The sequence below is a fragment of the Balaenoptera ricei genome, chromosome 5, assembly GCF_028023285.1.
Source record: "Balaenoptera ricei isolate mBalRic1 chromosome 5, mBalRic1.hap2, whole genome shotgun sequence".
Lineage (NCBI taxonomy): Eukaryota > Metazoa > Chordata > Mammalia > Artiodactyla > Balaenopteridae > Balaenoptera > Balaenoptera ricei.
This window is the reverse complement of record NC_082643.1, coordinates 67289408-67313558: the sequence shown is the minus strand read 5'-3', so window position 1 is coordinate 67313558 and position 24151 is coordinate 67289408. Positions and strand designations below refer to the sequence as shown.

At 37.6% G+C, this 24151-nt stretch overlaps 1 protein-coding gene and 1 long non-coding RNA gene across 15 annotated transcripts in view; one reads left to right on the top strand and one right to left on the bottom strand.

Moving 5' to 3' along the window:
* CLOCK (clock circadian regulator) overlaps positions 1-17668 on the bottom strand; it is a 132780-nt gene extending 115112 nt beyond the window's left edge. For 9 of the 14 annotated variants that reach the window (XM_059922967.1, XM_059922969.1, XM_059922968.1 and 6 more), the window contains exons 1-2: positions 17257-17371; positions 16199-16281 (exon numbers count right to left, since the gene is read on the bottom strand). The gene's annotated coding sequence lies outside the window, so the exon portion shown is untranslated. Of the gene's footprint in view, positions 1-16198; positions 16282-16962; positions 17002-17256; positions 17372-17556 lie in introns of those variants that run through there. The other 5 variants (XM_059922976.1, XM_059922970.1, XM_059922978.1 and 2 more) reach the window with 3 other exon arrangements.
* Positions 17669-17794: 126 nt separating this feature from the next.
* LOC132366502 (uncharacterized) lies at positions 17795-19617 on the top strand. Its single transcript, XR_009503447.1, has 2 exons — positions 17795-18303; positions 19111-19617. It is a non-coding gene; the product is annotated as an uncharacterized LOC132366502 (long non-coding RNA).
* The last annotated feature ends 4534 nt before the right edge of the window (positions 19618-24151 follow it).

The following is a 24151-nucleotide window of genomic DNA, read 5'->3' as shown; positions in this document are numbered from 1 at the left end:
TATTTAAAATATTCCCTAGAAATTAAAGAGAAATTACCTTTGAAATATATCATAAGTCCTCAGGGGCTGTGAGTATAGGCTTTGATTTTTATTTCCTGACCCAAGTAAGTGCCCTTTTGTTGTCTGAAAGATGTTTATTTAGATTAAAATCTTAAAGTACTCCAAATATTTTATATGAATCTTTTTTACTCACTACTGAAATCGAATTAACTATTTCATCAATTAAAGATAAGTAGTATATGCCCAAAGTCACAGAAAGCTGCTTGCTATCTTCATTTGTAAATGGAAGAGAAGACTGGCAACTGGTGCCTGAAAATTTTTTTTAATACTTTCAGTATAAATTAATTTTAATCAAATATCAAAAAAAACTAGAGCGTTTTTTACTATATGCAAAGGAATAAAGTTACACTTAACATTTACTGGATAAGAAGCTATTGTGCAAAGACAGTTTATAAGCTTTTATTTTGTTTGTATATCCTGTTAGTCTCTTAAAACTTGCATATTATTGATGTAATACATGCACATGGTTTTAAAAAAACAAATAGTAAAAAACTGCAGTCCTGTTCGCTAGAAGCATTCACTTTCACCTACTTGTCTGTAGTTTTTATATTTATCTCTATAATTATAAATAACATGTCTGTATTTCTTGACTAACTTCAAATTATGTCTACTAACTCCTTGCTATGAAACAGGAAGATTTAGTTCACATATACTGTCTTCAATCTGCTTTCTTCTCTCCTCATTCCAATGGCAATCAATCCTATTTGAGCACTTGATATGTAGTTAGTAAGACTGAGAAACTGCATTTTAAATTTTACTCAACTTTAATGAATTTAAATTGCTAGATGTAGCTAGTGGCTATCATATTAGATGGGCAGTTCTAAATTATTCCTACCTTTAGGAATGTACAAAAGTTTTCTTTTCTTTATGATCTAGTACTATAATCAATTTTTGTATATGTTCTATAAATGCTTGGAAAGAAGGTATAGTCTCTATTTTTCAAGGTAGGGTTCAGTTTATCCATCAAATTTTGCTTATTAATTGGGATATTGTTGTTCTATAGCCTTAATTTTTTGTTCACTTGATACACTTTGGTCTAAGAGAGATCCATTAAAGTCCACCAGTAAAGTTTTTCTGAATAACTTTCCAGGATCACTTTTACTTTTTGAATATTAATGCTCTACTATTTTTGCAGGTATAGTTGGTATATCTTCATTGTAAATTATAAACTTTACAATCAAAATACCCATCTTTGTCTCATTTAATTCCATCTTCTCTCTATATTTACATTTTACAGATAGTTCTATTATTTTAATAAGGTTTTTATTAAGATAATACTTTTGTAATCACATCATATGTATTGAAGTCCGTCTTCCATTTCTTCACGTTACCTATTAGTTCTCTACTATAAGCTACGTTAAGATGTTACACTTTCTCATCACCAGATTTCAACCAAAAACATGATCTTTCTTACGGTCTACCTTTCTGCTGTTAGGTATACTTCTATTACTACACTTGTTGATTTTAAATGCTATGGACTTCCAGTTACTACACAGGAGGCAACTAGCATACTTAGCACACTTATTCAAGCTCCCACCTTCTTTTCCCTTTTCCTTCTGAATTGTTAGTTGTTTCATTATTAGGGTATAGAGCAGACTAAGGTCTGCTTAAATATCAATTTCTCAATGAAGACCTTTCTGTCCACACAATTTAAAATTATAAATCCCTCTGTCCCCACCCCAACACTCCAGCCCCCTCCCCTGATTTGTTTTCCTCCATAGTATTAATTAATCACCATCTAACATACATTTAAGTTAAGAGTTTCTCATCTGGTTTCCCCCAGTTGGAATGTAAGCTCCCCAAGGGCAGGCCTTTTTGCATTCTTTGTTCACTGCTGTAACACCAGCAACTAGAACAGTGCCTGGCACACAGTAGGTGTTCACTAGGTACTTGCTGAAAAAATAGGATAAAGTCCACTACTAAAAGTATATTCAAAAACTGTTAAAAAGCTTTACTGAGAGAAATTAAAGGCCTAAATGAATACAGAAGTATATTATGTTTATGGTATTGGAGGACTTCCATTACCAGATTTAAAGCTACAGTAATCAAGACTTTGAGATACTGATGTAAAGATAGATATAAAGTTCACTACATAAAATAGAGTTCAAAAAAAGACCCACACACATATGATTAATTGATTTTTGACAAAAGTGACAAGGTAATTCAGTGGAGAAAAAGAATAGTCTCTCAACAAATGGTGCTACAACTGTACATCTACATGGAAAAAAATTTTTTTAAGAATCTCAACCCTTTTTCATATCATATATAAAAATCAACTGAAATGAAACATATACTTTAAAGTAGACAAACAGTTCTTAGGACACAAAAATATGAAGCATAAAAGAATTAATCAATTTGATTTCATCAAAATTTAAAACTTTGCTCTTCAGATACCATTAAGAAAATATAAAGGGCAGCCATAGATTGGGAGATCAAATTTTCACAATTCTAATAACTGATAAAAGCCTCATATCAGAATATATTCACAAAAACAAAAACAAACCTCTTACATCTCAGTAAATAAGCAAACAACCCAATTTTTTTAATGGGCAAAAGATCTGAGGAGACACCTCACAAAAGAAAATATATGAATGACCAAATAAGCACACATAAACATGCTCAATATCATGTCATTAGGGAAATGCAAATTAAAACCACAATGAGATATAACATTACATACCCACTAGAATGGCAGAAATTCAAAAACGCTGACAATACCAAGTGTTAGCAAGAATGCAGACCAACTGAAAATCTCACATTGCTGAAGGGAATGTAAAATGGTAAAACCACTTTAGAAAACAGTTCATCAGTGTCTTATGAAGTTAAACATATAATTACCATACAGCCCAGCAATTCTATTCCTACATATCTGCCCAAGTGAAATGAAAACACATGTCCACAAATGCTTAGCAGTTTTGTTTATAATAGCCAAAAACTGGAAGCAATCCAAAGGTCCAACAACTAATAATTATAAACAAACTATGCCATATCTCATACAATGGAAAAGTATTCAGAAATAAAAAGAGAAAACTACTAACACAGATGAGTATCAAAAGCATTATGCTAAGTGCAAGCTAGACCCCAAAGACCATATACTGTAGTATCCCATTTATATCATACTGTATAAAAGGTGAAATTGTATTAACAGAAAACAGATTGGTGGTTGCCAGGGAGAGAGAACTTTTCAGGTTGATAGGAATTTTCTGTATCTTGATTGTGGTAGTGGTTACAAAAATGTATACATCCGTCAAAATTCAACATGTATACTTACAATGGATGCGTTTTAACATATATAAATTATACCTCAATAAATCTGATTTTTAGAAAGTATACTAGGTCAAAACTAAAACCCAACTACCCAAAACCCAAAAGAATAACTTAATACAAAATTGCTCAGGAAAACTGAGTATTATGTGAAGCTTCTAAAAACCAGTAGGGAGTTGTCCACACCCAAGTAGGATGAAACAGTTTGCAGCAGGTCAACATTCTTCTTGAGAACAACTAGAAAAGCTAAATAAATTACAAAAAAACATATTTTTAAAGGCAGCGTATAGATGTCTTTAAAACATGGGGGACAAGAAGGTCTACCACTCCAGGGAAGGGGGAATCTTTTAAAGGTGTTTAGATGATCTGCAGTTGCTTTCCCTGGGGGTATTTCCAGATTATGGGCTGAGGGTGAAGGCTAAAAACTTGAGATTTGGACTGTACAAAACGCTGCTGCTGAGGAACCAAGAAACCAGGAGTGCTTTCGGTGTTCACACAAGGCTGGAGTAACAAAAACGGCAAACTGCAGGGACCTCAAACTCAAGGCCAATATCTCTCACAGGACATTTGCTTAATTTTAAAACAATACAGGGTAAGCGGCTAAATAATAATTGAAAAACTTTGAAAAGCAAAGTGAAATTTTCCACCTTTGGCTCTGCTAAGGGGATAAAGACCCTTTGAAACGAAATGAAAGGCTTTGAAATGAAAGTCCTGGAAAACCACACCCTACAAATAAAGGAAAGAAGAAGAATACCACCAAACTACTCAAATAGCAACCTAGCCTCTGTATAAATTAAGGTGACTGGCTCCCTAGTCTATCTGCCTAGAAGAAAAGGTAAACACCCTCTGGCAGAACATACTTGGTGATGCTTGCTTTATTTTGTTTTTTAATTCACGATGTCTGGCATTCAATCAAAAATTACAAGACATAAACAAAAACAATCAACCAACTTGACCTAATTGATATTTACAGAACACTCCACCCAACAACAGAATCCACATTCTTTTCAAGTGCACATGGAGCATTTACTAAGACAGATCATATTCTGGGCCATAAAACAAATCAATAAATTTAAAAGGATCCAAGTCATAAAAGTATATTCTCTCATCACAAGAGAATTAACTTTAAAATAACAGACAGATCTCTGGAAAACCCTCAAATTCTTGGAAACTAAATAATATACTTCTAAATAATCTCAAGGCCAAAGAAGACATCAAAAAGTAAATTAAAAAGTACTCTGAACTGGATGAAAATGAAAAACAAATATATATATTAAAATTTGTAAGCAATATTTAGAGGGAAATTTGTAGCACACATATAGTGGGGAAAAAGGTCACAAATTAATGACCTCAGCTTCTACCTTAAGAAACTAGAAAAAGAAAACAAACCTAAAGTAAGTTAAAGAAAGGAATTAATAAAGATCAGAGTCCAAATAAGGAAACAAAAAACTGGAGAACTAGAGGAAATCAGTTAAACCAAAAGCTGATCCTTTGAGAATCTTAATAAAATTAATAAATCTCAAGCCAGACTGATCAGGGAAAAAAGAGAGAAGACACAATTTCCCAGTATCAGGAGTGACACCAAATCTCTGCAGATTATACAGATACTAGACTCATGATATATTCTATAGCTATTTAAAGGATAATAAGAGAATATTATAAACAACTTTACTAATTCAACAACCTAGATGAAATGGACAAGTTCTTTGAAAAACCTAGCAACATATGAAGTGACAGAACCACACAACCACATGAAAAACAACAGAACAATATAAGTAGACCAATGGTTGATGCAGTTACTGAAATTAATAGACAAGCATTTAAATAATTATAATCAGTGTGTTCAAGAGACTTGAAGTCTATTAAAAATGTATAAAATACGATCAAATGGATGTTTTAGAATTCAAAGTTTCAATGTAAAATTAAGAACACAATAGATTGGCTTGGAGAAAAAATAAGATAGTTGTTGGTATACTATAAGATAGGTCATTGTAAGATACCCAAACTGAAATATATAGAGAAAAAATTTTTAAGAGAAATGTGAAACATGATGACAGGGTGTAATAAATGTTTAAATTAAAATCCATAAAGGAGGAGGGGGCAGAAGCAATAATTGAAGACATAATGACAGAGAACTTTCCAAAACTAAAAGCACCAAGCTACAGATTCAAAAAAGCTCTATGAACAAAGAGCAAATACAAAGAAAAACACAACTCAACACATCATAGTCAAACTGCTAAAAAACTATAACAGAGAAGGAAGGCATTTTGAGAAGTCTTTTGAAAAAAACAAAAGAATTATTAGCAAGACTATAAGCTGACACATTACCTTCAATAAGACTTTAACAGAAAGCCATAAGACAATGAAATAACTACTGACATAGAATTCTATACCCAGTGAAAATATAACTCAAAAAAAGGTGAAGGGGCTTCCCTGGTGGCGCAGTGGTTGAGAATCTGCCTGCTAATGCAGGGGACACGGGTTCGAGCCCGGGTCTGGGAAGATCCCACATGTCGCGGGGCAACTAGGCCCGTGAGCCACAACTACTGAGCCTGCGCGTCTGGAGCCTGTGCTCCGCAACAAGAGAGGCCGCGATAGTGAGAGGCCCGCGCACCGCGATGAAGAGTGGCCCCCGCTTGCTACAACTAGAGAAAGCCCTCACACAGAAACAAAGACCCAACACAGCCAAAAATAAATAAATAAATTAATTTTAAAAAAGGTGAAATTAAGATGTTTTCAGATAAACAAAAATGGAAAAATTCACTGTCAGTACGTAGGTCGGTATTAAAATACATACTACTAAAGGAAGTTATTCAGACAGAAGGAAAATGATCCCCGACAGAAATAGAAATGCAGGAAGGAAGAACCCTGGAAAGGGTAAACATGAACAAAAATTGACTGTCCAAAACCATACTATCTTGTGGAGTTTAAAATATGTATAAATAAAATACAGAACAGTAACAATGCAAAAAGGTTGGAGTATGAGTTAATGTGTAAGAAGCTGTCATTATTGGGGAATGGTAAAAGTAATAATTTGTATTATCTGTATCATAAGTAATTTGTATTGTAAGTCAAGTATGCTTGTTTTAACCTCTAGAATAACCACTAAAGGTATAATGAAAGAATATATAACTAACAAATTAATAGGAGGAAAAGCAGGAAAAATAATTAGATTAACACCAAAAAAAGAGCAAAATAGGAGGGATAAAAAGGAATGCAAAACAGATGACTCAAAGAAAAGTCAAAGTTGATGGTGGTTACAAACTTGGCTATTATCAGCAAAAATGTAAATAAATTTCAGTTGACCCTTGAACAACACAGGTTTGAACTCCACAGGTCCACCTATACACAGATTTTTTTCCAGTAGTAAATATTGGGTTCCCCAAAAAGTTCGTTCGGTTAATGATTACGTTGTTCAATAAATTTCTTGGTGAAAATGAAATATGTCTTTTATTTTTACTTAAAATCAAGCAAACTTTTTGGCCAACCCAATACTTCAGTAATAAACGATCCGTAGTTGGTTGAATTAAAGCATGCGGAACCCTGAATACTGAGGAACTGCATATATGGATGAACCATGGAGGGACCCACTATAAGTTATACATAGATTTTCGACCTTTTCAACCACACAGAAGGTTAGTGCCCCTAACTGCCACAATGCTCAAGGGTCAACTGAAAACAAAGTAAAAGACTAAGACTAGATAAAAATAATGAAAACATTACTTTACAAGTAAAGATATACAGAAAACATGATGAGAGGAAAAAAGCAGTTTATAAAACTGCATATATTCCACTTGCTATAAAATTGTAACATGTACATGTACATACATACACACGCACACCCACACCCATCCCAACTGCCTTAGAAAATGCTGAAAAAAATATTAACAGAGCTTTATCCCTGAGATTTTGGGTGATTTTTTTTCATCATAGATTTTCTTTGTAGTTTTTGGTACTTTAACTCTTTCCCAAGGAACAAGACTCATTTTTATAAAAAACAAAAAACTATTTTCAAAAGAAAAAAGTCTTAAGTTTTAATAATGATCAGCCCCAACAGAAGTAAGAGACTTAAAAAAAAAATATAAGAATGTGATCAAGTCTAAACAGAAGCTAAACAATGTAAACCTGTTTCATACAATAAACTACTGGTGAAACAGACACCTTTATAATTACAGATATATTATATCATCACCATTTCTGATGGAGACAAAAATTACCATGTAAGAGTTGGAAATAGCATTTTCCATTAACTAATGTTTCTCTCATTTCTCTTCTCGCTTCTAATAAAATTTTGTGAAATTTCTATAGAACTACGTAAGTTAAAGTTGTAAAATAAAATTTGAGTTCTAACTTATTTCATTTTAATTTGTGGGTTTTTTCCTAAATAACTTCTAATATTGTTTCAACTAAAATTTAAGTTTCGACATAGAAAAAAACAGTCACCAGTTTTCCATAAATTGATTTGGCAAAAGTATCTCAAAGAAATATGCAATACCACGCACCTTGGCAACATCTTCTAATAACTTTTTCATTGTTCTGAGTCACATAAAAAGGTCAAGTACTCCCAAACTCTCTATGTAGATACAAAACTCTAGGCAACTTATTGAAATTGGAACTCCCCTCCAAAAAATGATAAGAGCCATGTTTGGTACACATTATGAAAGTAACAAAACAACAGAAATAATAACAGCTAACATTTACTGAACAATTAACTATGTGATAAACACTCATTATTCTAATTACTTTGCACATGTTGTTTAATTCTCACATAATATTATGAACTAGTATTATCTTCATTTTACAGATGAGAAATTGAGGTAATATTTGTCCAATCACTAGCAATAAAACCAGGATGTAAATGCCAAGCAGGCTAGCTATAGAGCTGTGCACTCTTCATCCCTATACCATGCCGTAAATGTAACTAAGACCTTTAAAGTAGTTTGCTGTCTTCGTTACTAAATTTCAGGTAATAATAAGCTTTATTTAGAATAAAACCAGATATTTTAGTAATCTGATCATGTCACTGATAATAAATAAATGGAAAAAATAAACACCCCAAAATTTCCTATTTTCATGACAAAAAAGCAAAAAGCAAAAAGCAGTCGCTATCAAAAGTAATAGTCATACCGTAACACCATACACAAAAATAAATTCAAAATGGATTAAAGACCTAAATGGAAGACCAGATACCATAAGACTCTTAGAGGAAAACATAGGCAGAACACTTTTTTTTTTTTTTAAGATCTTTATTGGAGTATAATTGCTTTTCAATGGTGTTAGTTTCTGCTGTATCACAAAGTGAATCAGCTATACGTATACATATATCCCCATATCCCCTCCCTCTTGCATCTCCCTCCCACGCTCCCTCTCCCACCCCTCTAGGTGGTCACAAAGCACCAAGCTGATCTCCCTGTGCTATGCGGCTGCTTCCCACCAGCTATCTATTTTACATTTGGTAGTGTATATATGTCCATGCCACTCTCTCACTTCGTCTCAGCTTACCCTTCCCCCTCCCCATGTCCTCAAGTCCATTCTGTACGTCTGAGTCTTTATTCCTGTCCTGCCCCTAAGTTCTTCAGAACCTTTTTTTTTTTTTTTTTAGATTCCATATATATGTGTTAGCATACAGTATTTGTTTTTCTCTCTATGACTTGCTTCATTTTGTATAACAGACTCTAGGTCCATCCACCTCACTACAAATAACTCAATTTCATTTCTTTTTATGGCTGAGTAATACTGCATTGTATATATGTGCCACATCTTCTTTATCCATTCATCTGTCGATGGACACTTAGGTTGCTTCCATGTCCTGGCTATTGTAAACAGTGCTGCAATGAACATTGTGGTACATGACGCTTTTTGAATTATGGTTTTCTCAGGGTATGTGCCCAGTAGTGGGATTGCTGAGTCATATGGTAGTTCTATTTTTAGTTTTTTAAGGAACCTCCATACTGTTCTCCACAGTGGCTGTACCAATTTACATTCCCACCAACAGGGCAAGAGGGTTCCCTTTTCTCCACACCCTCTCCAGCATTATTGTTTGTAGATATTTTGATGATGGACATTCTGACTGCTGTGAGGTGATACCGCACTGTAGTTTTGATTTGCATTTCTCTGATGATTAGTGATGTTGAGCATCCTTTCATGTGTTTGTTGGCAATCTGTATATCTTCTTTGGAGAAATGTCTATTTAGGTCTTCTGCCCATTTTTGGATTGGGTTTTTTTTTGACATTGAGCTGCATGAGCTGCTTGCATAGTTTGGAGATAAATCCTTTGTCAGTTGCTTCGTTTGCAAATATTTTATCCCATTCTGAGGGTTGTCTTTTCGCCTTGTTTATGGTTTCCTAAAGCTTTTAAAGTTTCATTAGGTCCCATTTGTTTATTTTTGTTTTTATTTCCCTTTCTCTAGGAGGTGGGTCAAAAAAGGATCTTGCTGTGATTTATGTCATAGAGATGGGCAGAACACTCTCTGACATAAATTGCAGCAAGATCTTTTTCAATCCACCTCCTAGAGTAATGAAAGAAAAAAAAACAAAAATAAACAAATGGGACCTAATTAAACTTAAAAGCTTTTGCACAGCAAAGGAAACCATAAACAAGATGAAAAGACAACCCTCGTGCAAATGAAGCAACTGACAAGGCATTAATCTCCAAAATACACAAACAGCTCATGCAGCTCAAAAAAACAAACAACCCAATCAAAAAATGGGCAGAAGACCTAAATAGACATTTTTCCAAAGAAGACACACAGATGGCCAAGAGGCACATGAAAGGATGCTCAACATCACTAATTATTAGAGAGGTGCAAATCAAAACTACAATGAGGTATCACCTCACACCAGTCAGAATGGCCATCATCAAAAACTCTACAAACAGTAAATGCTGGAGAGGGTGTGGAGAAAAGGGAACCCTCCTACACTTTTGGTGGGAATGTAAACTGGTCCAGCCACTACAGAGAACAGTATGGAGGTTCCTTAAAAAAACTAAAAATAGAACTACCATATGATCCTGCAATCCCACTCCTGGGCATATATCCAGAGAAAATCATAATTTGAAAAGATACATGCACCCCAATGTTCATTGCAGCACTATTTACAATAGCCAGGACATGTAAGCAACCTAAATGTCCATCAACAGATGAATGGATAAAGAAGATGTGGTACATATACATAATGGAATATCAGCCATAAAAAAGGTCAAAATAATGCCATTTACAGCAACATGGATGGACCTAGAGATTGTCATACTGAGTGAAATAAGTCAAAGAAAGACAAATATCATATGATATCCCTTATATGTGGAATCTAAAAAATGGTTCAAATGAACTGATCTACAAAACAGAAATAAGAGTTATAGATGTAGAAAACAAACTTATGGTTACCAGAGGGTGGGGGGGGGGCTAGGAAGAGGGATAAACTGGGAGAGTGCGATTGACATATACGCACTATTATATATAAAATAGATGACTAATAAGGACCTACTGTAACTCTACTCAATACTCTGTAATGACTTATATGGGAAAAGAATCTAAAAAAGAGTGTATATATGTGTATGTATAACTGATTCACTTTGCTGTATAGCAGAAACTAGCACATTATAAATCAACTATACTCCAATAAAAATTTTTAAAAAGTAATAGTCATAGGAACCTGATAAAATATGTAACTTCCAAAAACAGGCAACAGAAGACACCTTAAAACTACTGCATTAAACTTTAAGATCATATCTATTTTCCCCTGAAAACAGTTTAACTTAACAGTTTTTCTCCCCGATTTAAACTGAAGGATATAGATACCTAAGAGTTGAATAAAATTTCACAGAAGTCCTATACACAAGTAATGTCAATTCTTTGGGTGAAAGTATTCTTTCTTGGTATTCAGACTTTCCTTTTAAGGAAGTTTTTTGGAGCAATCAAACAAACTCTCTGTTCTGTTGTAAAAAATGTTACAGCTTAAATTTTAATTGAGTGTGTGCAGACTGCTTCAAAGATTCCTACCTTATTTGAAGGCTTATTCAAGAGCACTGCTATCCAAATCATGTATGCTCATGAAATGCAAAGTTACTTTAATACAATTCAAAGTTAAACCTACCTTAGAAAGAAAATATACCATTATAAAAATCTTGGAGTCTTCGTTATTATGAATCAATATTAGATAATTTATCGTATGCTTCTGGCATATTTTTTCAACAAAAAGCACAAGATTTCTGTTTAATCTCAACATTAATACAAATTCAGTATAATTCTACTTGAATTCTAATTCTTCTGAAGACTATTCTATTGAAATTTTTTTAAGTACCGACTCTACCGGATGACTAATGCTGTCACTTCTAAAAGTGACCATTTTTTTATAATTTTTTAAAGTATTTATTTATTTATTTATTATTTGGCTGCTCCATGGGGCATGCGGGATCTTAGTTCCCCGATGAGGGATCAAACCCACGCCCTCTGCAGTGGAAGCGCAGAGTCTTACCCACTGGACTGCTAGGGGAGTCCCATTGTTTATAATTTTAAAAACTGAAAACTTGCATCCAACAGAAATAGACCAGTAAGTAAATTATTACACAAACATAAATGAGGGTATCACATAGCTATTAAAAATAATAATGTTGTAGAAAAATACTGACATAAGAATGTTCAAGATTCACTGTTAAATGAATAGTTTGCACAACAGTGGACGCATTATGAGACCATTTTGTAAACATCACATGTCTATAAGTGTACATGTGATGTCTGTAAGTATATGTACACTTATAGACATGTGATGTGGCTAAGCAAAACACAGGGAGAAGATATTTCAGAAGGTTAACAATGGCGTTTCGTGGTTGTGAGAATTCCAGTGGTGTTTTCAAAATTTAATTCATGCTCTGCATGTTTCCCAAGTTTTCTACGTTAGGGATACACTATTTTTATAACTGGGGGGAAAGAGATTAAGAAAGAAATAAGCTATTTACGTTACAGCCATATTTTAATGCAAATGATAAATTCTTAGCAAGGTATATGGTTTAACTCTCATTGTTGCAACACCTACTTGTGTTTTATTTTTTAAACACAAAATTTTGAACATGAATCAATCTGTATTTTCATTTTCTACTATTTTGGATGGGAATTAGTACATATCTGATTAAATGTGCCCTCTTTGAAAAAGATCGGAATTTTTGTCTTATCCTTGGATCTTATTAATATAAAAATGAAAAAATATTTCTGAAAAATAAAAGGTAAATCACATTCTAAACAGTATCCTATGAAAGTCAAAAATAATACATAAAAATTTATTTTTTACAAGTGATTTTTCTGTAGACTTCTAAGACTTAAAATAATAAATAGACTTACATCTTTATGAAATACACATCTAAAATAACTAATAACTCAAAGTTGACACTATACTTATAGGAGTTTAGGTAATTTAACATTCACATAATCAAAAACATGGAGAAAAACAGCAATCTCTTACCCACCTAATTCACAGGAGTTATACCTAACAGAGCTATAAAAATAAGTAACAAATGGTTGTAAAGCAACCTACAAATATAAATGCCATTATAAAAATCGCAGTCAATTAGCAAGAATTAAATTGCTCTGACACTTAAAATGTATTCTATAATTCATACAACTCCATCTAGAATTTTAGACTCAGAAAAGGAGAAAATACAATGTCCACTGGTACAATGCTTACAAGAAACTACACTTTAAAATTATTTTTTTACTTTATGCATCTGCAAAGAACTGGAAAGAGACACAAACAACAAAAGGTAGTTTTGCTGTGGAACTCTGAGTTTTCCCCATATTGTTGTTTGCTTTCATAGTTTAAAATATGTACAGCAAATAAATATTTTATTTGACACAGCACCAGAAGTAAAAATGTGGGGGAGAGGGGACATTAAATATGTGCTTTGAAGGAAAAAAACATGATAGGAAAAAACAACTTACTTTTAATACTAACACTGCCTGACATATTAGATGGTAGACAACAGTTAACTGGCAGAATTAAACCTCCTATTCTAAAATCCTGAAATCTAAGAGAGGCTGTATTATAATGATCAAATAAAACATCAAATGGTTCTTTCCAGTGGGAGAGAGTAAAAAGCAAACAAACAAAAATAAACTATCAATTAGTGTTCATAAGTGCCTGCTATGAGGATGCAATTTAACTCCTAACTTCCTTACCCCTTAAGAGCTAAGATTTGAGCTTTATAAGTTTGTTCTATCCTTTCTTAACTATTTAAAACGTTGAGATATCTACTCTCCCTCCAAACTCCATGCCCACAAAAATAAAAAGCTAGAAACAGTCTTACCATTACAAACCTCATGTATGTTTTTCTTCTGGAATCTATCATTTCCTATCTTGTGTTATAATCATTACATACATGCTCTTTTAACCATACTAGATTTCAAACCCACTGAGGGCAGGGTCAATTATACTGCATCTTTCTATGTATCTCACATAGCTTAGTAAAGTGTCTTGACTAATACTCAACTTTCTATCACCTAAAAAGAATTAAGTCTTGCTAATTATTCGCAGCTTGGTTTAAAAAAACAAAACAAAACAAAAAAAACCACCACCTCTGGAACTATTAGAAGGGCAATGTTCTCTCTGAGTGGAAGTATGCATGCAACTTGTCTGCTGTCAGTAAAGCACAAACCAGACCAAAATGCCTCTTCTCCCCTTTCCGCTTCAAAGGCTGGATTCCATCCAAGGCTGGATTCCATCCAAGTCAATCAATGTCTCTTAGTTAAGGACAAAGCCTGCCTAGGTTCACTTCAGAGGACCAGGAGAGGCTGATGTAATCTAAGGGGCTTTCTAGTGGTCTGCAAGTACAGAATAAAATCAAAGCTTAACCTGTGAGCTACTGACCAGGTCAAAACCCAAAGAAAACGCTAGAATGTGGACCCTAAAGAGTCCTATAAAAGCCATGGAATCTATGTCTTACAGGTGAATTCAATCTACATCACATAAATCTCACACCAGTTAAGACCTCACTACAAACTCTGTAAATGTACCCCAAACCAACCAGCCCCTCACAAGTGAAAAGATGAGAGTGTCCTAAGGTGTATACTACATGTTAAACTTTCTCACATACTCCAGGTCATTTCCCTGTCCTGTGGGTTAGTAACAGCCCACAGTAGAGGCAAACTGGTAAAGTAGACGATCAATCAATATAATTCTATTTTCAAGATTGAAAAGTCTATGTTTGTAAATGCACAGAAAAAAAGAACTGGAAGGTTATATAACAGTGTTAGCAGCAGTTATCTCTGGGGAGAGATGTGACATAAAGTGGAAGTGTGCAAACGGCGTTTTCTCTTATTATATATACACTGTATTGTTTTAATTTTTCATGAACATTGACTTACTTCTATAATGTTAAAAACAAAATTTTAAGTAAAATTTTGAAACGCGATTCTGTTTTTTCAAAAAGACTGAATAGACCCACATGGAATTCAAACGAAAAATAAATGCCATTTGCAGAAGTTTGGCTACTAGAGACCTACAGACCAAACAGAAATAACACAATTATCCTATCCTACAAAATAAAAAGGAATGCTGGTAACATAACAAAAATGCCCATAGCAACTGTCACTCAACATTCACTACTTTTGATTATACAACATTAGCCACCAGAGGAATTTTGAGTACCCACCCCCCAAAATTACATACTGCTTATAACAATCCATAAGTCGTAAAAAGTTTTTAGTGTTTTGCACCAACAGATCATTGACTATCGGTTTAATTTTCCATAAGTAGTACTATATACATATATACAAATATAAATTTACATGTCACTGAGGTTCATGTCTGATTGCCTTGAGAAAAGCATTTCCCAATCTGAAAAGCAAACTACCTGGACAATCAATTCTTCTATCACTTTAATGGAGTGTTCATATTCTCCAACTATTTGTCATGACAACTTTGGAGTTAAAATAAGTAAAAGTAAAATTTTATACAACTACGATTCCTGGGGAAGAAAGGAAGGGAGGACAAACTATGCTCTGAAAACAGCATAATCCAGCCATAATGCCAAATGTAAATAACGTCATATATTTTAGCAAAGCAAAATAAGACTAAACATCTTTAAGAGTTAAACTGGTGACCTCAGCCTCTTAAAAACTGAAGTATAGATAGCCAAACTTATCCTAAACTTTCTTTCAATTTTAGTTCATTTTCCTAAAGAAAATTAAAAGAAACCATATTGAAAATAGTCAAAATTACCATAAATTAGGAAGGAAAGACAAGCAACAAAAAAACCACATAGCAAATTATTTTGGAGAGGAAAACTCTGTTTAATCTAGTTTATAAACCCATAATATAGTCACAAATATTTTAAAATATAAGGACATACAGTGTGCATGTCATTTCCCACTATCCCCTCATCAGGCTACTTTTCCCTCTGCCCCATCATTGTTAGTTTTCCACTATCCCTCCAGACTTTCTTTGTACTTAGAAAAACAAACACAAATCTGTATTCTTATTCCACGGGTGCCCCCTTAACACACAAAGTAGCACATTATTCACACTGTCCTACATCTTGCTTTTTTTCACTTTATAACATATTTTGGAGATCTTTCCATGTCATTACACAGAAAGCTTCCTCATTCTTCTTTTCACAGCTGAGCATGACTAGTTCTACCACAACTTTCATCTATCTTCTTCAGAATAACCTTTAATGACATTCTGTTCAGTCAACTACTTAACACCTGAGTTAATTTCTCCCCCCCCCCAAAGATTTTAAAACAGAGAAAGCAACTCATTACCTAAATTTTATCCTTTTTAGAACGTTTATTTTTCAACCGGGTAGAGGGAAAACGCCGCACAATTTTCTCCTCTTATCACTTAAAATGAAGCTACAAATTAGAATGCAGACTTCAAGTGAAATTACCTTTTTTTGATTCGGGGGATCAGCATAATAGCCAAATCAACAATTACTGTAAAAGTTTCTTTACTTCTTGGGCTTTTCTTTCACTGTAAAAGAAGACATTGGTTTTTTTCTTTTTCTTTTTTTTTTTTTAAGGTTAGAAAGGCTTAAAGTCGTAGAGCGTGGCATTCTGATAGCAAGAAACCGCCACCTGATTCGATCTTTCATTTGCCAGGTCAGAGGCCGAGGCTTTTACCTTTCAGGATTCTACTCACTATTACTAACAGGACGACTTCTACACCGGCGAAAACGCACTCAAGAATATAAGCTCTGCGGCGCTACGCGTTGGAAACTACACTCCTGGGGCCAGAGCTCCAGGACTAGCTAGAGACTCCGGCTTCGCCAGCGGGAAGGCAGCTAGAAGAGCCAGCTGCCGCGGTGACAGGGAGCAGGCGGGCGCGGGTGGACGGAAGGAAGGAGGAGCGGCGTCGCGCGGGGCACCCTCGAACCCGCGCAGTCGCTCGAGTCGGACGCGCGGAGCCGCGCGCTCCCCGGGGACCGAGCCCCGGAACCGCGACCACTGACGGAACCAGCCCACGGGCGGCGGTGGCCGCCGCACGGACTGCGGACCGCGGCGCGAGGGCCGAGGGCCGGGAGGGCGGGGGTTCCCCGGAGGAGCTGGCCGTCCTGGCGCCCCATTGGGCTCCGCTCCAAACGTGCCCGAGTTGTGACAGGAATAAAGTGGGTCACAAGGCCTAACGGGTCCCCAGCGAAAGCCCTCTCCGCACCCGGTCTCCGGCTTTCCCGGCCGCTCTGCCGCTCGAATCGGCCCCAGCCCAAGAGCGCGCTCCAGCTACCCGGCCCCGCCGTGCACCCCAATCCCGCCCCTGCCCCGCAGGTAACCCCAGCTTTTCCGGAGGGCCCCTCAACCGCGGCGGGCCTCCGCCCCAACTCCCGAGAAAAGACACACTAGGGCGACGGGCAAAACTTGGGCTTCAGCACCCGCCCGCCCCTCCCCTGGCCGCCGCCCCCCGGCCCCGTACACACCGCCCCCCGCTCCCTCCCCTTCCCCGCGCCCTCACCGTGTGGCTTGCGGCGGCTCCGGCTTCTTCCCTCCCCCACCCTGGAGCCTAGCTGCGGTGACTCGGAACAGCTAACCCGGCTGAGCCCGGAAGACGCCGTGGCTCCCAGCTCAGGCAGTACCTGCGGCTGAGCGGCGCCCCCCACCCACCCCCAAACAATTCACCGCGACTGCCTCCCGCTCCTCCTCCCCCTCCCTTTCCTTCCCCTCCTCCACCAGCACCGGTAGCACGCATGCGCCGCCCAGGCAAGCCTACCGGCGGACGTCAAGCCCCAGGCCCACCCGGTGGGGCGCCACTCACCGGGAGCGCGCACGCGTCGGCGGCCAGATTTCCTTCGCCCTCTCGGTCTCGGGTGTTTCCTTTTTTAAGCCGGTCGCCGCAAGCCGAGGCTGTGATTGCACTCCTTCTCGGCGCATGCGTCATCAGTGACCCCCCCCCCCCTCCTCCCCTCCCCTCCCCTCCCCTCGGGCTCCGACGGCCGGTGCTCTGCGTTCGCCCCTCCCCTCACTCTCCCTTTCCCTGGCGCGTCTTGGTGCGCATGCGACTTGCTCCGTTAGGCAGCCCTGAGCTGCGAAGGGGTTCCCGGGCGCCGGAGGAGACTCCCGCTCCCTTGGGCCGCGCGTTTGCGCGATCCGCGGCCGCCGCCGGCCGTGCAGGAAAACCGAGATCTCCCTGGCGCTCCTTCCCCGCACCGGTTACTGGAAAGCAGGGGAGGCGGGGCCTGGTCGGCTGAGGGTGCGGCCGAACCCGGGAGTGTTAACTTTGGCTCAGGGCGGCTTTGGTTTTCACCCTGGATTCGAGGAGCGAGGAGGAGGAAAGAAAGGAGAGTTTCTTGTATGAGGGATGCAGAGGCCAAAAAGCGGACCCTCTCTCTCTTGAAAAGCAAATCATTTTGCCAACGCCAGGAAAAAATTTTCGGGTGTTAGCGGGCGAAAGACTTTTTTTCCCCTTCCAATGGTATCACTTGCGTTTTGTCTCCTTGGACTGGAAGAGGGGATTTGTGAAGGTGACTGGATCTCCAGACTCTTCCCTTCCCCTCTCCTGCAGGTGCACTGCTTTAGTTGCTTCTTATTGGAGGGTGGGCCTGGGGAGACCGGACGTGAATCCTTGGCTGGAGGAGGGAAGCCAAAGAAGGTATGGATGGGGCTTCCCCGGTGGCGCAGTGGTTGAGAATCTGCCTGCCAATGCAGGGGACATGGGTTCGAGCCCTGGTCTGGGAAGATCCCACATGCCGCGGAGCAACTGGGCCCGTGAGCCACAATTACTGAGCCTGCGCGTCTGGAGCCTGTGCTCCGCAACAAAACAGGCCGCGATAGTGAGAGGCCCGCGCACCGCGATGAAGAGTGGCCCCCACTTGCCACAACTAGAGAAAGCCCTCGCACAGAAACGAAGACCCAACACAGCCATAAATAAATAAATAAATAAATAATTAAAAAAAAAAAAAAAGGTATGGATGTGCTCCTTTGGAGTTTTTTACTTGGCCCTAAAGGCCAGGTGACAGTATAAAGGAAGATGGGAGATGAAGCAGTGGGGATAAACCAGGACCCTAATTTGCACTGCTTCCCATGTTAGAAAAACGTGTGAATATCTCCCCCTTATCTAGGGGGAAATTACTTCCCTCGATGGTTAAGACACACTTGGTTCACAAGGGAAAGCACATTTCAGTAGTTGAAAATTATTGGAAAAGAGATCTTTTACTTTCCTAATTCCTAATAGTTTTCATATTTTAATGAATGTCCTTGGGGTTTGAAATAGAAGCCATTTTCTTGTTTAAAAAAATAAACAACTGTTGTGACTATAAAATCCTTCCTTCAAGGTAACATTCATCTCAGTAAACATTTCAAATTCTTGCAGTGTACTCAAGAGAAAAGGAACATCAGAATCGAGGAACTTACTCAGATCCCTGATCATTCACCTGAGGATTTTTCTGTCGACAGTGGGAAAGCATGATGGAGTCATCATATGACAGGATTTTAGTAGACATTTTTTTTCCTGCTTAGCAGTCTTTCCCTAATCTGATCATTTCCTTTGGAGAACTATCCTTTCTTCACTCTCAGACCATATGGCTGGGGCAGGACTCCAGAGGAAAACATATTTGAGTTAATCCTCTGCCTTAGGTTAGACTTACTAAGAAGGGTGATCTCTCTTTTCCAATGGATTTAAGTCTGGAAAAATGGAAGCCTGAAGCCATCTTCCCACTCACAGATTCTGAGAAAGAAGGCAACGTGGAAGAAAGCAGATTCAAAAATGGAGATTTGGCCTGGAGACATGTTTGATGCCCTGAATCCATTGTGGACTAGATAATTCTGGAAATTTCAGCTAAGTTACTCAATAAATTCTTTCACGTATTTATTGCTTAAACCAATGAGAAGTTTTCTGTCACTTGCGATCATGAGTCCTAACATACTGGTAGCAAGAGAGGAGGCAAAATTAATAATACTGATAAGGAAGGTTTCAACTAGACAAGAGGGTTTGAACGCTTTTCCTAGGATGTGGATGTTTGGATTTTATTCTAGAGAAAGTGATCTCATATTCTGCATCATCTAGAACCACATATCTTCAAAAATACCTTTGCCCTTTTTAATGGTTCCATTGTCCTCTTACTCACTAGGAATATATCATGTTCATCTTTGACTCCTTCCTCTCTTACTTTATGTATTTAATCATTTACCAAGACCTGTTGATAATCCCGTTTTTCTGCTCAGTCCTCTGCCACCACTCAGCCATTTCCCGTGGCTCAGTTCACAAGTTATCTTTCTACCCATATTCTCTCCAAGACGAAACTGTATATTTTTAATCACATTTCCAACTGCCAGACTCCACTTTTCCCTAAAAGAAAAATCCTACCTCATAGTTTCATAGACCCTAAATTGTCCCCCAGCCTAAATCCTCTCCTTAAACACAATTTATGTAATTCAAATATTGTTCATTTCTTCTTGTCCACCTTGCTATAATTTAAACTGAGCATTTCCAACTCCCTTCCCAGCTGATCTCCACAGTTGATGTCTTGATGGAGGCAATATAGCTTAGTGGCTAAGAGTACAGAATTGGGAATTAAAGGCCAGGATTTATTCCAGCCCCAATACTTAATATCTGCATGACTCTGAGTAAGTTATTTCTCTGTTCTTCACTTTCCTCATCTGTAAATAAAGGATAATAATAATCCTGTCTCATAGGATAATTGAGAGAAGATAAAGAATATAGTGTGTGTGTGTGCGTGTGTGTGTGTGTGTGTGTGTGTGTGTGTGTGGTACTACCTGGTACATAAGAAATCCCACATTGGCTATTATTAATGATGTTCCTTTTTGTGTAGGTCTTAGATCTCTTGCTCAATTTCTTCCCCTAGTTCCCTGTGTCCTTATGTCCTTTCTGTTCTTTCATAATACCTCTCTCATCCATCCTTTCCTTGACATTCCTAGTTTTACCACTATAGTTTAAGGTGAATTAGAACATGGGAAGTTTGATATGCATAATAGGGAATATACTGTTAGGGTTTTTTTTTTTTTTTTAAGAATCCTTTATGGTTTAATCAATTACTCTTATCCTTTCTAGAGCCTTTAAAATAGAGGGAAGTCAATAATATGAGGTGGTATTATAAACTTTGTAATCAAAAGTCTAGGCTTAAATCCTGACTAATACTTACTAAGAGACACTGAGCAAGTTAAGTAATTTCTCTGAGCATCAGGGTATTTATCTGTAAAGTGAGAAGAAAAGCATCTCAGAATTGTGATGATCAAGTGTAACTTACAAACTACTGCAGAAAGGTTAGGTGATAAGGATGGGTGGTTTTAGATTTTTATGATTTGTTGTTGAAACCCTAGGAATGGTTGAAACAACTCATAGGTTTGCAACTCCAGCCTACACCTCTCCTTTGGGTTCCAAACACATATCCAATTGTCTATCTGATGTCTCCTCTTGACTGTCTCAGATATCTTAGATGCTCCCTTCAATCTCTTCTCCACAGAGCAGCCAGAATATTCTTTTAAAAATATAAATAAAATCACATGTTCCTACTTAAAATCCTTATTGTTTCCCATTATATCCAAATTCCTGATTGTGGCCATAATAACCTCTTTGATCTAGCCCCTGCTACCTCTCCAACCTCATGTCCTACCATTTTCTTCTTTTCCTGTAACACTTCCAGTTCCTTGCTAACCTCTGTGTATTCTCAGACTTTGGTACATGCTGTGCCCTTGCCTGGACCACCCTCCTACCTTTTCTCCTGGCTGGTTCCTACTCAATCTTCATGTCTCAAAGATCTACCTACCCTATTTAAGAGGTCTCCCTCCTACCTCTCACCTGCCCCCCGCACATAGTACCCACAGTTATTCTCTATTACTGTGCTTTTTTTGATATTTGTTTTCTTACCTATTAACTATCTTCCCCCTGTCACCACTACATGGTAAATTCCAGGAGGCAAAAGAACCATGTGTTTTCTTCACCACTGTACATGCAGCATCCATTTCAATGCTTGAGTTAAATGAATGATTGAAGGAATGAATGAATGAGATGGAAGTTAAAACATGCTAGAAGATTTTTAGGATCATTCTTATATTCCAAATTATGACTGTAGGCAGATTATAGTCTTGTCAGGAGGTAAACTTAGCAATGTGTATTAAAGTACAAAGGAGAGATAAACTGAAAATGGTTAGTGAAACACTAGTACTGTGTTAGTAATTGAGTATTTGAGGACCCACAAGAATATATAACACTGTAATAGACACAGCTAACACCTGTATGAGAGGCTGCTGAATGAGGTCCAAAATAGGCAACAAAGAACATGAAGTACTCACCCTCTAAATAGCTGCTTACATTTGGACCCACATACTTACTCCTTCAGCCAAGACTACAAGCTGGACAAAACTGGACCTAACATGGTCAAAACCTCCCACTCCCACTTTCAGGCATATAAGCAGAACACATGAGAAGAGGAGGATGAGAGAATCATTGGAGCCATGTCTTACGAGGTTCCTGGAGAGCACTGTGGCTTTTCATTTCCCATTTATTCCCCACCCCACTCTAAGTTAAGTGAACAAGGCTCCAACAGAATCAGCTAGAGAAACTGCAGTGACTGTAAGAAGAGACTGGCATCTCATCTCTTGCAGATTGTTGATATGCTCTGCATCCAACTACATGAACAGGAGGATAGAGACTTGGAGAGAAACAGCTAGCCAGGAAGTTGGCTGGAATAATGTAACTCCTACAATTTGGCATGGCAAGGATATGTAAATTTCTACAGGGTCCATCAGTGCTGTGGAGAAAGTGCCGTCCAGGTTTGAAACATCTTGACACCTAAGGGGAAAAGAAATTCTAGCAGCAAGAGGCTGGTATACTTCTGAGAGTGGGAACTGAGAGAGATCAAAAGAGAAAGAGCTGCAGACTGATCGCCCGTATCAAGGAACCATGCAGTGGAGAGGCTGCCTCTGAGTTTCTAGAACTCAATGTGCCCATTAAAGAGTGAACATTTTGATGCAATATGGATTGTATTTACCCAGTTAAGAGAAACTTATCCCTTTCTTCCTTAATCTCCCTCCCAGTCCCCAAACCACAGAGAATGGACCTTGAAAAGAGAGGGAAGTAATTGGCTAAAAACAAACTCCACCTTCCATCTTCAGAGTTCCTGAGTCACAAGTTCAGCCAGAGAACACTTGCCTGGGAACTGAGATTGGAGTTTTAAACCAGACAGACTTTTCATAACCAAAAGTGTGAGAGAAGAGTTAAAGAATATGTTCAAGATGTCTTTAGGGGACTTGCTAACTAGTGCAGCTTAATCAACTGAGGATCTCATTAACACAAAAATTCCAATTCAGCTAGTCTGGGATGGGGCCAGAGATTGCATTTCTAACAAGCTCCCTGGGGCTGCTGCTGATTCTAGGACCACACTTTGACCAATAAGAGACACTATAAAGTAGGGAAGGGAGTTTCAGTACAGCATGGTTGGCAGCAAGGAATAGAGAAAAATATTAGGTTGGCTATATGAAATATCCATTTTTGTAGGTCAAAAATGTTTGAATATTGGCAATTTCAAAAAACCTTTTAAGTGTTTGTCCCAGCAAATAAAAATTCATTCAATAAAATGGGAAACACAATATTAAATAATTCCCCCACATTCTAACAATTATTTATACCCTACTTAAGTGAGAATGTATAAATGAAGTAGGGTATGAAATAGTACCGACCTATATTGGCAAGCAGGAGTACTTGCTAGAAGAATGTATTTGTGTGTGTGTGTGTGTGTGTGTGTGTGTGCGCGTTACTTGAAAAAGGCTGAGGCTGGAATCAAAACCAGCCACCTCTAACATGCTATAATTTTATGAATTTTACAAATGTTAAAGTTTTCATGAACTGTGCTTGTATGTAAAAACTACTGCCACCTGGTGGATTTGAGTTAAGAGTTAAAAGAAATATGGATCTTTTTATTCAGACATCTTAAATAGTTTTAGTACTTCCTCTGTTAATTTTAACTTAAAAATGGAAATAGGAAAATATGGATTTACTAAAAAAAGATTACATTTAGGGGAACCTTTTGCATTTAGTTTCAATTGGAAGGAAAATAATGTTTATACTTATATGTATTAGACGGCATTAAAGTTACATTTTAACTTTATGATAATATGGCTTTTCCCTTAATTTCCACAACTGTTTTATCCTCAATAGGAATTTTTCCATCCATTTGTTAGAGAATTTCAGGAGTTGGATCTTATAGGTAATTATGTCTCTGATATGTGTGCATAATGCTATAATAAAGACTACTGTGTGCAACTCCCAACTTTCCTTCCCTTCATCCCAATATGTATATTTTCAAAACCTTTCTTTGCTATCTCAGAAGGGGTCTTCCTGATTCTTTCCAAAGTTAGATCATTTGATTTTACCTTATCTGGTGAAATAAATTATC